This window comes from Acomys russatus, chromosome 6 (genome assembly GCF_903995435.1).
Source record: "Acomys russatus chromosome 6, mAcoRus1.1, whole genome shotgun sequence".
Taxonomy (NCBI): domain Eukaryota; kingdom Metazoa; phylum Chordata; class Mammalia; order Rodentia; family Muridae; genus Acomys; species Acomys russatus.
This window is the reverse complement of record NC_067142.1, coordinates 69,334,643-69,350,214: the sequence shown is the minus strand read 5'-3', so window position 1 is coordinate 69,350,214 and position 15,572 is coordinate 69,334,643. Positions and strand designations below refer to the sequence as shown.

Below are 15,572 nucleotides of genomic sequence, written 5' to 3'. Positions count from 1 at the left end.
TCATAGCCTCATCCCTCTTCTCCTCCCAGGCCCACACTCTCTTACTCTTCCACATCCCCATCCCTTACTTCTCAGAAGAGGGGAGCCCCTTCTCATATACCCTGGCTTATCAAGTCCTATCAAGACTGAGTGTGTCCTCTTCCCCTGTGGCCTGGGAAGGCAGTTCTGCCAGGCAGAAGTGATTGAAAGGCTAGCAAGAGAGTTTTGTCAGAGTCCCCACTCCCCTTGCTTGGAGAGACACATGAATCCTGAGATGATCATCTGATGCATTTTGTAAGAGACATAGGTCCAGTCCATGCAAAGTCCTTGGTTGGCCCTTCAGTTTCATCAGACCCCTCTGGGCCTTGGTTGTTTAGCTCTGTTGATCTTTTTGTGAAGTTCCTGTCACCTCCAGGTCCTTTTCTCCTTCCCCTACTTTTCCACAAGGCTCCCTATGCATCACCCAATGTTTAGCTGTGAGTCTCAACATCTGTTTTGAGATTCTGCTGGGTGGAGCCTCTCTCAGAGGATAATTCTGCTTGACTCCTGTCTGCAAGCTTAGCAGAGTATCGCTAATAATGTTTCTCTCCTGTAGGGTGAGGTCTTGGATTGGCCTGGACATTGTTGGCTCTGCCCTCAAATCTCAGCTAGATATCTGCTCTATATTTATCCCTGTACATCTTGTAGGCAGGGTGAATTTTGGGTCAAAGTTTTGGTGTACTGGTTGATGATCCCCTATCTCTACTAGGAGACTTGTCTAGTTAGAGGTGTCCTCTCTGACTCTGTGGGACAGCTACTAGGAGTCTCTGCTAGAGTCCCTCTTACCTCCCCCTGGGAGTCTATCATGACTTAGGTCTCTAGCTTGTCACCAAGGTACCTCTGCCCACGATTTCTGTTTCTCTTCAGGTCTTTTGTCGCCCTGTCCTCCCCCACCCCTTGCTCCAGGTCTGCTCTCCCCTTCTCATATCTCTCTGTGTTTCCTCTCCTACTTCGTTCTTTCTCTTCAACTACTGCCTCTGTCTGTTCCATTGCCTCATTCCAGTGGAGTGAGGTTTAAGCATCCTCCCTTGGATCCTCCTTGTTACTTATCTTCTTTGGGTCTGTGCACTGTGGTGTGCTTATCCTATGCTTTATGACTAGAATCCACTTATAAGTAAGTACGTACCATGTGTGCCTTTCTGGGTCTGGGTTATCTCACTCAGAATGATCTCTTCTAGTTCCATCCATTTGCCTGCACATTTCATGATTTCTCTCTCTCTCTCTCTCTCTCTCTCTCTCTCTCTCTCTCTCTCTCTCTCTCTCTCTCTTTTTTTAAATAGCTGAGTAGTATTCCATTGTGTAAATGTACCACAGTTTCTTTACCCATTTTTGGTTGAGGAGCATCTAAGTTGTTTCCAGATTCTGGCTATTAATATAGTTGAGCAAGTGTACTTGTTGTGTGGTATGGCATCTTTTGGGTATATATCCAAGAGTGGAATAGCTGGGTCTTGAGGTGAACTTATTCCCAATTTTCTGAGAAAGCACCAGATTGATTTCCAAAGTGGTTGTACAAGTTTGCACTCCCACCAGCAATGGAGAGTGTTCCCCTTTCTCCACATCCTTGGCAGCATGTGCAGTACTTGAGCTTTTGATCTAGGCCATTCTGATGGGTATAAGGTGGAATCTCAGAATCATTTTTGATTTGCATTTCCCTGACTACTAAGGATATTGAGCATTTCTTTTACTTGCTTCTTGGCCATTTGAGATTCCTCTTTTGAGAATTTTCTGTTTATCTCTGCTCTCCATTTTTAAATTGAATTATTTTTTTTGTTGGTGTTTAATGTTTTGAGTTCTTTATATATTTAGGACTTTAGACCTTTAGACCTTTAGACCTTGTAGGATTGGTGAAGATCTTTCTCAATCTGTAGACTGATGTTTCATTCTATTGACATTGTCCTTAGCCTAACATATGCTTTTCAGTTTCAAGAAGTGCCATTTGTTAATTTTTTGTCTTAGAGCCGGAGCTATTGGTATTCTATTCAGGAAGTTATTGCCTGTGTCATTGAGTTCAAGGCTCTTCCCCACTTTCTCTTCTAAAAGACTTAGTGTATCCATTGTTATGTTGAGGTCTTTGATTGACTTGGACTTGAGTTTTGTGCAGGGTGATAACTATGGATCTATTTGCATTTTTCTATATGTTGACATCCAGTTAGACCAGCATCATTTGTTGCAAATGCTGTCTTTTTTCCATTGTATGATTTTTTACTCTTTTGTAAAAAAAAAAAAAAAAAAATCACATGTCCATAGGTGTGTGGGTTTATTTCTGGGTCCTGAATTTTATTTCATTGATCCACTGGTCTATTTTTATGCCAGAACCATACACTTTTTATTACTACTGCTCTGTAGTATAGCTTGAAGTCTGGGATGAAGATACCTCAAGAAGGTTTTTGTTTTTTTAATTGTATAGGATTGTTTTTAGCTATTCTAGGTTTTTTGTTTGTCCATATGAAGTTTAGAATTGTTCTTTCAAGGTCTGTAATGAATAATGTTAGTATTTTGTTGTGAATTACACTGAATGTGTAGATTGCTTTTGGCAAGATGGTCATTTTTGCTATGTTAATCCTACTGATCCGTGATCATGGACACCTTTCTATCTTCTGATATCTTCTTCAATTTCTTTCTTTAGAGACTTGAAGTTCTTGTCATACAGGTCTTTGACTTGCTTGGTTAAGGTTGCACCAAGGTACCTTATATTATTTATGGCTATTGTGAATGGTATAGTTTCCCTAATTTCTTTTTCAGCCTTTTGTCATTTGTATACAGGAGGGCTACTGATTTTTAAATTAAACTTGTATCCAGCCACTTTGCTGAAAGGGTTTATCAGGAGTCTGTGGTGGAATTTTTGGGATAATTTATGTATATGATCATATCATCTGCAAATAGTAATACTTTGACTTCTTCCTTTCTGATTGTGTATCTCCTTGCTCTCCTAGTTGCTATAACTTCAAGTACTATATTGAATAGATATGGAAAGAGTAGGCAGTCTTGTCTTGTTCTAAATTTTAGAGGAAGTGTTTTGACTTTCTTTCCATTTAATGTTATGTTAACTATTAGCTTGGATTTATAGCCTTTTTTATGCTTATGTATGGGCTTGTATCCCTCCTCTCTCCACAACTTTTCTCATGAAGGGATGTCAGATTTTGTCAAAGACTTTTTCGGCATCTAATGCGATGATCACTTGATTTTTTTCTTTCATCTTATTCATATGGTGGATTGTATTGAAGGATTTTTGTATGTTGAACCATCCTACATCCCTGAGAGGAAGCCTACTTGATTATAGTGAAAGACATATTTGATGTATTTTGGGATTCTGTTTATGAGTATACTATTTTACATCAATTTCATGACTGAAATTGATCTGAAGTTCTATTTCTTCATTGAATCTGTACATCTCTTTTTCTGTTTTCCGCACAACACATAGTCACATAATATATAATGTTCTAAATTTGCTTAATATTTTTTACACTCAATTGGCAGGGATATAAGAAAGTCAGTTATATCTTTAGTATTTTACATATTACTTGTTGTAGCAGCCTCAGTATATATATATATACTTTCTTCATTAGTGGAAGATGAGTCACAAAATAAAAATGTGATATGTGTTTGCATCTTTGAAACTCTCCACATCCTTAGAATAAAGTCCAAAAATGTTTGAAGAAGTCAAAACCTATGTTTTATGATTTAGAATAAAAATGCAAGTATACTTAGGATTTTAATTTATTATTTATATACTTTGATTCATGAGAATTTCAATTCTACTACGTAATTCTAATTGTCTGTAATTGAGCAACTGATTTAAACATTGTGTTCAGTAAAGTTGATATAAATTTTATGGTTAGAAAATCCATATTTTTAGTGAAATTAATAGAGTTATGACATTAAGATGTATATTGCCAGGCATCATAACATAATCTTTTAATCCCAGCACTCAGGAGGCAGAGGCAGGTGGATCACAGGGAGTTCAAGGCCAGCCTGGTCCACAAAGCAAGACCAGGACAGCCAAGGCTACACAGAGAAATGCTGTCTCAAAATATAAAAACAAAACAACAAAAAAGATGTATTTTACTACATTAATCACATAAATATAGGAAAAGATGTGGCAACGTTCATATTTGGAATTTTATTTTTCATATTATAAAGGATATTGATGAACTTTGGATGTTTTGTTGAATAAATAAGTTGAGACACGTAAATAATGTACATTTGATTTAAATGTATCTTAAAGGTAGATCTAAATGCCACATTTAAAACATTAAAGAAAAATATTTATTAAACACCTTTAAATAGAATAATAAAATTGATCACTTTATAAATAGAATATTAAGATTTTTAGCTTTAACCGATATATGATTTTTGAATAATTTGATAATTTAACAACCTTATTGATGAGAGCTCATGGATGCTCCTTCACTGTCATGTCTAGACCACAATATCTTTTCTTAGGAGTGCCATTCCTCTGGTGCTTACAATCATTCTGGCAAAATAAAAGCTTCTTTGATGAAGGATACGAGCTCAATTTATCTGTGGCTATAACGATAAGGATCCAAAACTTATTTGGCCTTTATATTGCTGTAGCAAAATGTCACTTTTGACATCTTGTTTACAAAACCAAAGAGAACTGTGAAAATGCTGGTCTCTTCCGTGCTGACAGCATTTCCACACCCCTAGATGGCCTCTTCCGCGCTGACAGCATTTCCACACCCGTAGATGGCCTCTCTTGTTCTAACATCAACAGAAACTGTTTCCAGTCCTGTTTTTCTCCTCTTAGGAGCAAGGCAAAAATCACTTTTCTGGATATTTTACTTTATTCCTAGAACTCCTGGAATAATATTGTAGCAAGCATGCAAAGAAGATTGAACCAAAGAGCAAATTTTATAAAATTTGTAATGGTGAGTGAAAGTTCTAGGGCAGAGAATAGAGGAGCAAACCAAAGCTAGAAAACAGTGAGAATAAAGACAGTGAGATACCATGATGGCATGGCATTTTAATGGAGCATGACAAAGTGCTGAACACTCTAATACTGCCAGCATCAAATAACTTTTAGATGTGTGTGTGTGTGTGTGTGCATGTGCGTGTGCGTGTGTGAGTGTGTGTGAGTGTATGTGAGTGTGTGTGTGTGTGTGTGTGTGTGTGTGTGTGCTCATGGAGGCCAGAGGAAAAGCTCTAAAATGTTCCCTATAGAAACTTGAAAACAACATGAAGTACCAATGAAAAGACTAAAGAGTTGACAACACCAAAACCTACAAACCAGTGACTATGTACCATGTAACTATACTAACCAACTATGGAGAGTATGGCAACTGTTTCCGGTAAAACATCAGGAAGTTGTGCTCCTTTCGCAAGTCAAATCATCTTAGTTAGGTGGATTTTGCTGGCATGCTATAAATGACTGTGTAAGTAACCAATTAATTCTAAGCATAAAGTGAAAGAGTTTAGAAAAGAAGCACTTAGATGTGCCAATTACAAATGCTGTCATTCCTTAGTTCATGATCCTTGAGTGACATGATTTTGAAATAATAGTCTGAGTAGTTCAAGGATTCAGATGACTACCTCTGTCAGAACAAACAATGCTTATTATGTTAGAAAACTGGAAAGAAATACAACCAAGAATTTAATTGGTAATCTCAGAAATGGATTATTTGCTTTAAAACATCCTTGAACAGGCACGGATTAACCCATATTAATTCCCAGAGACTGTAAACACCTTTAGAGAACAGAACATTTTCTTAACGGCATCTTTCATATCCTTGTTCCTCAGGCTATAGATTATAGGATTGAAAAATGGAGCCAGGACAGCAAACATGAGTGCAATGGCCTTCTCCAATAGTGGAGGGAAGGTGACAGAGAAGCGCAGGTACATGAGAGCCACACTGCCAAAAAACAACAAGAAAATAGTGATGTGAGCGGTGCACGTGGAGAATTGTCTTCTGGCGGCTCTCACCAGATGGAATCTTCAGGATCACAGCGATGATTCTTAAATAGGAAAAGGTGATGACAGAGACACAAGTCAGGATGCAGATAGCATGGATGATATCTTCAATGAGAATCATAGACGTGTCTGTACACGCTAAGAGAAGCACAGGTTCTAAGTCACAGAAGAGTTGGTGAATCTGATTGGGGCCACAGAAGGGCAGAGTGGATATCCACACAGTCTCTGGGAGGAGCATGAGGAAGCCAAGGGTGAAAGAGCCTGTGGAAAGCTGCTTGCACAGCTGAGGAGTCATAATCGTTGCATAGCGGAGTGGGTTACAGATGGCAACATACCTGTCGATGGCCATCATTGTGAGGACTAAGCTTTCTGTGACTCCAAAGGAATGGAAAAAATACATCTGCACAAGGCAGCCAATGAAGGAGATGGTTTTCTCTTTGCTGACCAGGTTGTAGAGCATTTGGGGAATGGTTACTGTAGTGTAGCCAATCTCCAGGAAGGAGAATATGCTGGTGAAACTGTACATGGGTTGTGCAGCCGCACATCCAGCTGCACAGCCAAGAAGATCATGGAGTTCCCAACAACAATGAACATGTAGACACAGAGCAGAAGGGTGAAGAACAAAAGGCCACCACTCTCAAGCTGAGGGAAATCAGAAAAATAAAATTCTGTCACCTTTGTTTGATTCTTCTTGTCCATATTTTCTCCAAATTATCAGCTGGGTGAAGGAATAAGTAAGTCAGAACTCACATAAAAGAACAAATAGAAAAAGTGTTAACTATCTAATTAGTCTCAATATTATGTCAATTAAATAAATTATACCAATAGTTGTTTGGAAAATTATTAAGTAATCCTGTCAAATTTGCAAAACTTGTAAGTATATTTAGTAGTAAGATATTTTTAATAAGCAGCTGCCTTCTTAGAAATATGAGTTTATATATACTATTGAGTGGCAGTTCGATAAATTTTATTAAAAGGCAATAGTTTCAAAACAGCTTTTCATTGCATAATCTAAGGAAAATTATTTTACATAAAATGATTTACAGAGACAATCGGTATGATATTAACTTTCCTAGTAGTAACTAGACATCTTTTGAGAAGGAATATTAAGGACAGAAAATGAATCTTAATAAAATTAACAATTGTGGTTCAGCAGGAGCTCATTTTCATGTGAGTATTTTAAAGCCTGCAGGGCAAGTATTTCTTTCCCTACGTTAATATCTTTGTTAACTTCAAAGTAAAAAGAAAAAATCAAATATTATGCTGGGTACAACATATTTTGAAATACCACAGCTTATGCCCATCTGAGTATGCAAGGTGGTCTAGTCTGGACCCCAAAGTAGAGTTTTTAATGGTTTGAAATACCTAGCCCAGATGTTGCACTGTAAGTGTAATTGAGTAGTATCCGGAAGGCTTTAACCAACAATCCATATCCAGACACAGGTTTGGCCAAAGCTTCAGATGGGCTCCCCTGTATCATCACAAATTAGGGATCATTAATTAGCATGGAACAGACTTTCTCATACTTAACACTATTGATATTTTTTGGTCACACAATTATTTACTGGGGAAGATGGGAGGGTTCTTATGCAATGTGAGATGTTTTCAACACTATTTCACAATCTACTGGATCTCAATAGGTCAATCCATTCCTAGTGATAACAAGCTGTGCCTGCAGGGAGGAGGACAGAAATGTTTGTTGTCAAGAACCATCCATTTATGGAAAATAATGTTTGCTGTTAGATCGGTTGGTCAAGAATTGGTAATTGAACAGGAATACACCTGGACCTTTAACCTGGACCTTTGCTTTAAAGGATGCTACTTTCTGAGAGGGCAATTCATCATTGGCATTCAACCCAAGATTTCCTTTTTCAGTTGTGAGAGTTTTCTGACATATCATCCTTGACAAAAAAATTCATTCATTCTACTGATGTAAAGCTGGAGAGCAGTGAGCTTCTATGAACAAGTTTAATGACATTTTTATGACTAATTGCTAAAATATTTTGCATGATGGAAGTCTAAGCTGTGTCTTTGTCAAACTCAACAGCTTGACAAGGAGAAATCTGAAGACAGGTCCTGGAAAAAGAAATCCATTAATATCTATGCAAAAGAGTAGTCTTCTGGGAAGCGAATTTAGATATAGTACACATACACTTTTGAAACCACAAAACAAGTATCCACACACAAAGGAAAATTAGCCTGGCAATCATGAACTAAGGATTTTACTTCCTGTCTAGAGATCCTGTAGAATGATAAATATACAATTAAACATAAAATATGAAACATAAAATGCCTTTTGGTATTTCTTCATAAAAAATGTTTATTTTAAAAATTAATGCTCAAGAAAAAAACAATCCATGCTCTAACTGCTTCTTGTTTTATACTGTTATCCATGTGCATTGGCTTCAAATATGCATTGTTCTAATTCAATCACTCAGGTACTGAGGTAAAAATTTTTACATGGAAATAGATGAGTTTGCAAAACACAAACAAACAAAACAAACAAACAAAAAAACAAAACAAAATAAAACAAAAACTTGCACAGACAAGGAATGCTTAAAAGTTGCCAAAACTCTCTTTTAAGACTGAAAAACCAATGTGTGTACATGTGATATTTGTAAAACAATTTTAATATCTGCATCTTTCTCATTTATGGCTTGGTATGCTTTATTGATATGGCATGACATAATACACGCACAACTGTGCAGTGAGTCAAATTACTCTGCCAATAATACACTTCACAATCACAAAATTGAAACCTGGAAGAAGGAAAAAGGAAGCATTATAGCTAAGTGGACCCCTACTTCCTGGGGAAAAGGAACAACCAGAAACTCACATAGTAGGCTATAATAATTTGTTCAAGGGTTTTGTTATTCCTAGGTGTCTTTCCTAATTCTGGCATACAACATATAGATATCCCTGATTATAATTGAACCGAGGCTTCAGTATCAATGAGAAACATCCTAGATTTAGTGTCACAGATGAAATTTAATAGGCTGATTCTGCACGTATTTGATATAATTCTCTGCAGTGAAAGAGAACAATGACCTGCCAAAAGACCCATCCTCCTACCTCATGGGTTGGCATGACCTTGACAATGACTCTGCAGGTCTTTCCATTTTATACCCACCTCTTACAGCATCTCCTTTCCCAAATATTGTAATTTCTTTGCAGCCCAACAAATAGGAAGTTGATAGCTACCACACTATGTTTCTTGGGGATAAACAATGTATCAAAGATACATTCTCTGCAGTGCCTAGGGAAAAGCTACTCATACCCATGTGCCTAATTAGGAACTCTCATTGCTACACTTCTGATTCAAAATGTCCCATTACCTGTGGGAAGCTAAGATTTTTAAGTCATCTAGATAGCAGACAAAAGAAGATACATTTTTTTCTGTATAATATATAAAGGAATATTTTTCATATACAATGTCAGATAGACTGAGTCAGGAGATGAATTAAGGGGGAAAAAAAGAAGTAAAGCTCTCAGCCCATGGTCCAAAGTCCAAGTTCTCTTCTGCAGTAGTCATTGTAACAGCCACGAACACAGCACAACTCTAAAGCACTAGAAATAGATTCAATTTCAGTGGAATTTTTTCAGAGAAATCTAGAAGACCACAGGGTCATTAGCAGTAGGTAAAGGAGAAAGGTTCTCCCTGAGATTTGTCACATTTTAGTGACCCCAAAGATTTCTCCATAGGTCTTAATTAAAGAAAAGGTTCAAGAACAATGTTTATTTCTACATAAAAGATGCATTGATAAGCATATTTGAGTAAGAATATAGAAAGATTGCAAAAGTCAGTCATATTATCAGTAGAATATACAAGTAGAGGAATATGTTAAAATTCCTTTACTCCTTTTAAAAACTGAAATATGTACTTGGAGGAAAAAATAACAGAAGAAAACCAAATGAACAATACATTACGCTTTTCTTCTTGTATATAAAATGTATATACAAAAAGAATGAAATATCAAATGTAATGGTAGCAGTGGGCATGGACAGGGAATAGCATTTGTATACATGTGTGTATATGTGTGTGTGTAAAATAATCCTGTATTTTTATTCATGAATTAGTTCTACATGCAAATTAGTAAGCATGAGAAAAAGTCCACAGCTTCCATCCTTTGTGCTAGAAAGGGAAATTATTTTAGTAGCCACTTAAACCTATCTCCTACCTTCAGAGAGATGAAGTTGCTAACATACACATATTTTCAATCTGTTCTACCATAGTATCTCTTCACTATAGTACTTGAAGTCCTAGCTAGAGCAATAGGACAAATAAAAGAGATCAAATGGATACAAAGTGGAAAGGAAGAAGTCAAAGTATCACTATTTGCAGGTGATATAGTAGTATGCATAAGTGACACTAAGAATTCTACCAAGGAATTCCTATAACTGATAAACACCTTCAGCAAAATAGCTAGATACAAAAATCAATTCAAAAAATTGGTAACTCTTTTTTTTTTTTTTTGTAGTCCTTATTTAGAGAAAGAAATTAGAGAACTACTACCCTTCACAATAGACACACACACACACACACACACACACACACACACACACACACACACACACACACCCCTACTGTTGGCTCTTGTTCATTAACTATCTTCCTTACAACCCAATAATCCTAAACAGGAGGGGAAGAAGGTTAAGGAGAACAAGAATAAACCTGCTGGGTATCATTTCCATTTAGCAAATCCCTTGGCATCTCTGGGCATGCTTGCAGATCCTCTGTGCAACAGAAGCAATCCGTACCAACCCTGCAGCCTTCTTCCTTGTCTCTCTACTTGCTTCTCTCACAGTTGAGCAGGAACCACCAGTCTCTCCTCAGGTTCTCTCCTCCCACTAATGGTCAATTTACAATACAATAACCCAGCTGGAGTCCTTTATCCTTGTCCTTAATCCCAGACCCAAGATTGCTTTCCCCCTCAGTCTATCACAAATGTTTATCTCAGTAGGAAATCAGTGGGAACTCACCAGGGTAAAGCCACCTAAAATGACCCTCATCCTGGGCTCAATCCAAGCCAAGGAAGGCCAAATTCCTTCCACAACAAGCACACACAAACAACAACAACAACAAAAACCATAAAAACAAAACAAACAAACAAACAAACAAAAAACCCGTAAAATATTCTGGTGTAACTCTAACAAGCAAGGGAAACACCCATATGAAAAAAAACTTCTAGTCTCTGAAGAAGAAATTGAAGTAGATATCAGAAGGTGGAAAGATCTCCTGTGCTCATGCCTAGAGGAAACTTGATAGGCTGAAATAAGATGTTAGGAGAGAAGGGCTCCCCTTTCTGAGGACTAGAGGAGGGAAGGAGAAAGTGTGGAATTTGGAGGCAATGAGGAAGGGCACTACAATCAGGATGTAAAGTGAACAAATTAAAAATAAAAAAACTTTAAAAAAGAATGCAACTAGTTAACCAAGAAAACAAATATCCCAATTAAAAAATGGGGTACCTATGTAAACAGAGAATTCTTAAAACTGGAAGCTCAAATGATTGAGAAACACTTAAAAAAATGTTCAACTTCCTTAACTGTCAGGGGAAATTTAATCAAGGCTACACTGAGATTCCATCTTAAACTTGTCAGAATGGCTAAGGTCAATGAAAAATTGCAATTTACATCTCATGCCGGCGAGGATGTGGAATAATGGAACACTCATCCATTGCTGGTGGGGGTGCAAACTGCAGTACTATGGAGGTCTGTGTGATGTTTCCTCAGAAAAATTGAAATAAATCTACCTCAAGATCCAGCTACACCATTCTTGAGCATATACCCAAAGAACACTTCATCCTACCACAGAGACACTTTTTCAACTATGTCCATTGCTGCTCTATTCATAATAGCCTGAAATAAAGATCACTTAGATGTGACTCAACAGAAGAGTGGATAAACAAAATGTGGTAAAATTACACAATGGAGTATTACTCAGTTGTCTAAAAAAATGATGTAATTTTTTTTTATAATTTGGGAAAATTTCTAATCACCCACTCTAGCACCCAAATAAACAAGACAGAGACTTATAAGATTTACTAATAATAACCTTTAAGCACCACAACTGGGCAGATATCCATTTATACTAACCCATCTATGCTAGTCTTGCTATTTCACAGCCATATGCCATGATTTTCTTTCTATATTCGTCCAGTCTGGGCTGTTTCTTTTCCATCAGGCCACATACTTTCTCTACCTCTTTTTCTTTCGTCCCCCTCTCCCTTCACGGTTCCTACCTGAGACCCCCAAACCAGGAATGGAAGCTCTGCGTAAATCCCTTCTGCCCAGCTACAGGCTGTCCAGATTTTTATTAACCAATCAGAGATCACTGGGGGGCAAAGTTTCTACAATGTTGATTAGTGTATGTGGCAATACCCTAGTCCAGACTGCAACCAGAGCTCAGGGCCCAAAATTAAGCATTTGATTACACAGAGCACCAGACAACCTCCCAACAAAATGACATCATGAAATTTGCATCTAAATGAGCACTAGAAAAAACCATCATCCTAAACAAGGTAATCCAGACTCAGAAAGATAAGTATGGTATGTATTTGCTTATATGTGGAATTCTACCATTAAGTAAATAAGCTAGTTATAATCTTCAGACTCAGCAAGATAAAGCATAAAGGAAGGAAAGCAGGCACATGGATTGCCCTAGGAAGGAGAAATAGAGTAGATTTTATGCGTGGATTGGTGGAAGAGGTATTTGAATGGAAGGATGGGGGGGAGGAATGCAGGGAGAGACAGCCTGAATTAAGAGGCATTTGAAGGGTAGTGTGAAACCTAGTGCAGTAGAGACCTTCTAAAATATAGAAAGTCAGTCTTAACTAAGTCTCCAAATAATAGGGAGGATACAGTCACAACTGATCATCTCTAGTCACCGAACAAAACTGTAAGTACTGGACTGGGTTACATCTAATTGAGTTGTTGGCCCAATGTGTCATATGGAAATCCCCCAAACAGCCCATGCTGTTGCCAAGACAATTGTTTGTTCTCTACAAACTGACAGAAATGCCCAATTGCTGAAGACAAGTCACAAAACTCATTGGACATAGAGATGTTGAGCTGCTCCCTACATAGAACCTTCACTCCTATGTTTTAGTGTCTTGTATAAAGATGTACTTTTTCTACTTGTTGGGTATCACAGAAGGTTGTGTCCTGACAGCAGTGTCCCTTGACAAGTACATAGCTATATGTACTAGCCTCTTGATTACCTGATTGTCATGACTTCCAAACTTTGAATCAAACTATCATCTTGATAGTTTGTGGCTTCTGTGGCTTCCTTCTTGTTCTCCCTATGCCTTCCTGTGGTTCAACTAGATCCATCAGATTTTCTGTGATTTCACCCCTGTACTCAATTTGGCCTGTACAGATAGATCTCTGATGGTCATTGGGGATGTAATTGGTTCAGTAGAGATCCTGGCCTCCTTCCTTGTAGTTTGCCTGACTATCCAGATTGTGGTGGTGACTTAATTGTGTGGATGCCCTCAAAATAGTAATGACATAGGATCTTTCCCATGCTGTGACCTACTTTGCTGTTCTCTCTCTCTTTCTCTCTCTCTCTCTCTTTCTCTCTCTGTCTCTCTCTCTCTCTGTCTCTGTCTCTGTGTGTCTGTCTGTCTGCCTCTCTCTCTCTCTCTCTCTCTCTGTCTCTCTGTCTCTGTCTCTGTCTCTGTCTCTGTGTGTCTGTCTGCCTGTCTGTCTGTCTGTCTGTCTCTCTCTCTCTCTCTCTCTCCTCGTCTCTTCTCTCTCTCTCTCTCTCTCTCTCTCTCTCTCTCTCTCTCTCTCTCTCTCTCTCTCTCTCTCTCTCTCTCTCTCTTTCATGTGGCTGTCAAGTATTTGAGACCCTTGACCACTTACTCAGCCTCAGTCTTCTGGGATATGTTTGTTACACCTATTATTCTAGCTCCATTTCTCAATCTCATCACTTACAGTCTGAGAAACCTGGAAATGAAATACACTGTGATGTGGCTTTTCTATAAGAAGAAAGCAGGTAGGGATGGGAAATAGAACTGTATCATTGATAATAAAAGCCTTCTTGACGTTCAGAACCCCACTCTTGCTTTTTGTGCCTCTCACTGATGCTCTTTTTCTATTGTCAAAGGTGCTTCTTCTGCTGCTGGTAACAGGAATGGTGAACTATGCTCCTGGGTCATTGGTGGCCACTTGTTTATATGACACCAACAGGCTCATGACAGTCGAAGCATTATATGTGTATGTTGCTTCAAGCACAAGTTGATAGATTCCTTTCTTTGTTAGTATGTTCCTGCCCTTCTCTTCTATGAGTCCTTATGTCATTGAGGCCAAAGATTAGGGCACAAGGGACACACTACACAAAAGAGTCCTGACAACTAGTACTGTCCAGTCAAAACCTTCCATTTTTTTCCAGGATTTACCCCAGTGAGTCTGCCTGACCTCCCTATATACACCTTCTTTCCAATCTGTCCTTTCTAGCTCAGGTTCCACATCCAGTGCCTCTGCCAAGTATGTCTACCCCTGCCTGCCCTGTATCCACTCCAGGCTTCTGATGGAATTCTGAATATCAATACTCAAACCCACAGGCATCTTTCCTATCACATCTGACCTTCCCACGCAGCCAAATCAAACCCCATATTCCAGCTTTTGGTCAGGAAATGCACAAGCTTCCTATACATAAACCTATTCCCCTCTGTCCATCAGACTTCTTTCCATTCAAGCCAGTTCCCATTTCTAGGTCAAACCTACTTCCACATCCACTCTTCTGCCTGAACATGTTCTGACCATATTAGATTAGAACTCATAAGAGAAATCTACAAATCTGCAGGCCCCCATCCCATCATAAAAATACCATCATGCAATAACAAGTCTGTATGTTCTCTCCAAAAACTACCAACCCCATAGAAGTGTTTGACACCTCTGTAAATTACCTAGATGAACTCTTCGACATAGAATTTAAAAGAAAAACCAGAAACATATCAAATAATTGAAGGAGCTTAAAGAAGATTCAAAAGAACAGCTCAATGGACTTAAAAAGCCTTCTCTTACTTGGAGTTGGGATTTTAAGTAGGTAGTCTTTGGATTTTAGAGGAAGCACTGTGAACTCATATAGAAATTTTTGTTTTAACTACATATGTGTATTTATTCACAAATTTACATGTTACTTTTTTTAGGAAAATATTACTTATAAACAAGTAACATTATATAGACTGAGCAGGTTATACTTAGAAATATGCATTAACAATATTTAATAAGCAAAATAGGCCATGTATTTGAAAGAGAGCAAGGAGGCATTTTTAGAAGCATTCAAAGAGAGAAAAGAGAAAGGAGAAGTGTTGGGATTACATTGTAATCTCAAAAATAAAAGAAAATAATCTGTTATTGTTAATGCTCCTATATTGCTTTTCCAGCAATGAATCTCCTGTCACCCATCACTCCTCAAGTACTTTTCCTTCACATACACACACACACACACAAACACACACACACATACACACATACACACACACACACACACACACACACACACACACACACAAGATTTCTCCTTGCTCAGTTTATTTAATCTGTAAACTCAGTCCTGCAACCATAGACTGGCCACTGCTTGATGTGAAATACAATTTCAGGTTCAAAGGGGCTTCACAAA

At 38.0% G+C, this 15,572-nt stretch overlaps 1 pseudogene; it reads right to left on the bottom strand.

Annotated features, from left to right (window-relative positions):
* Positions 1 to 5,698: 5,698 nt before the first annotated feature.
* LOC127191030 (olfactory receptor 6K3-like) lies at positions 5,699 to 6,646 on the bottom strand (annotated as a pseudogene).
* Positions 6,647 to 15,572: the final 8,926 nt, after the last annotated feature.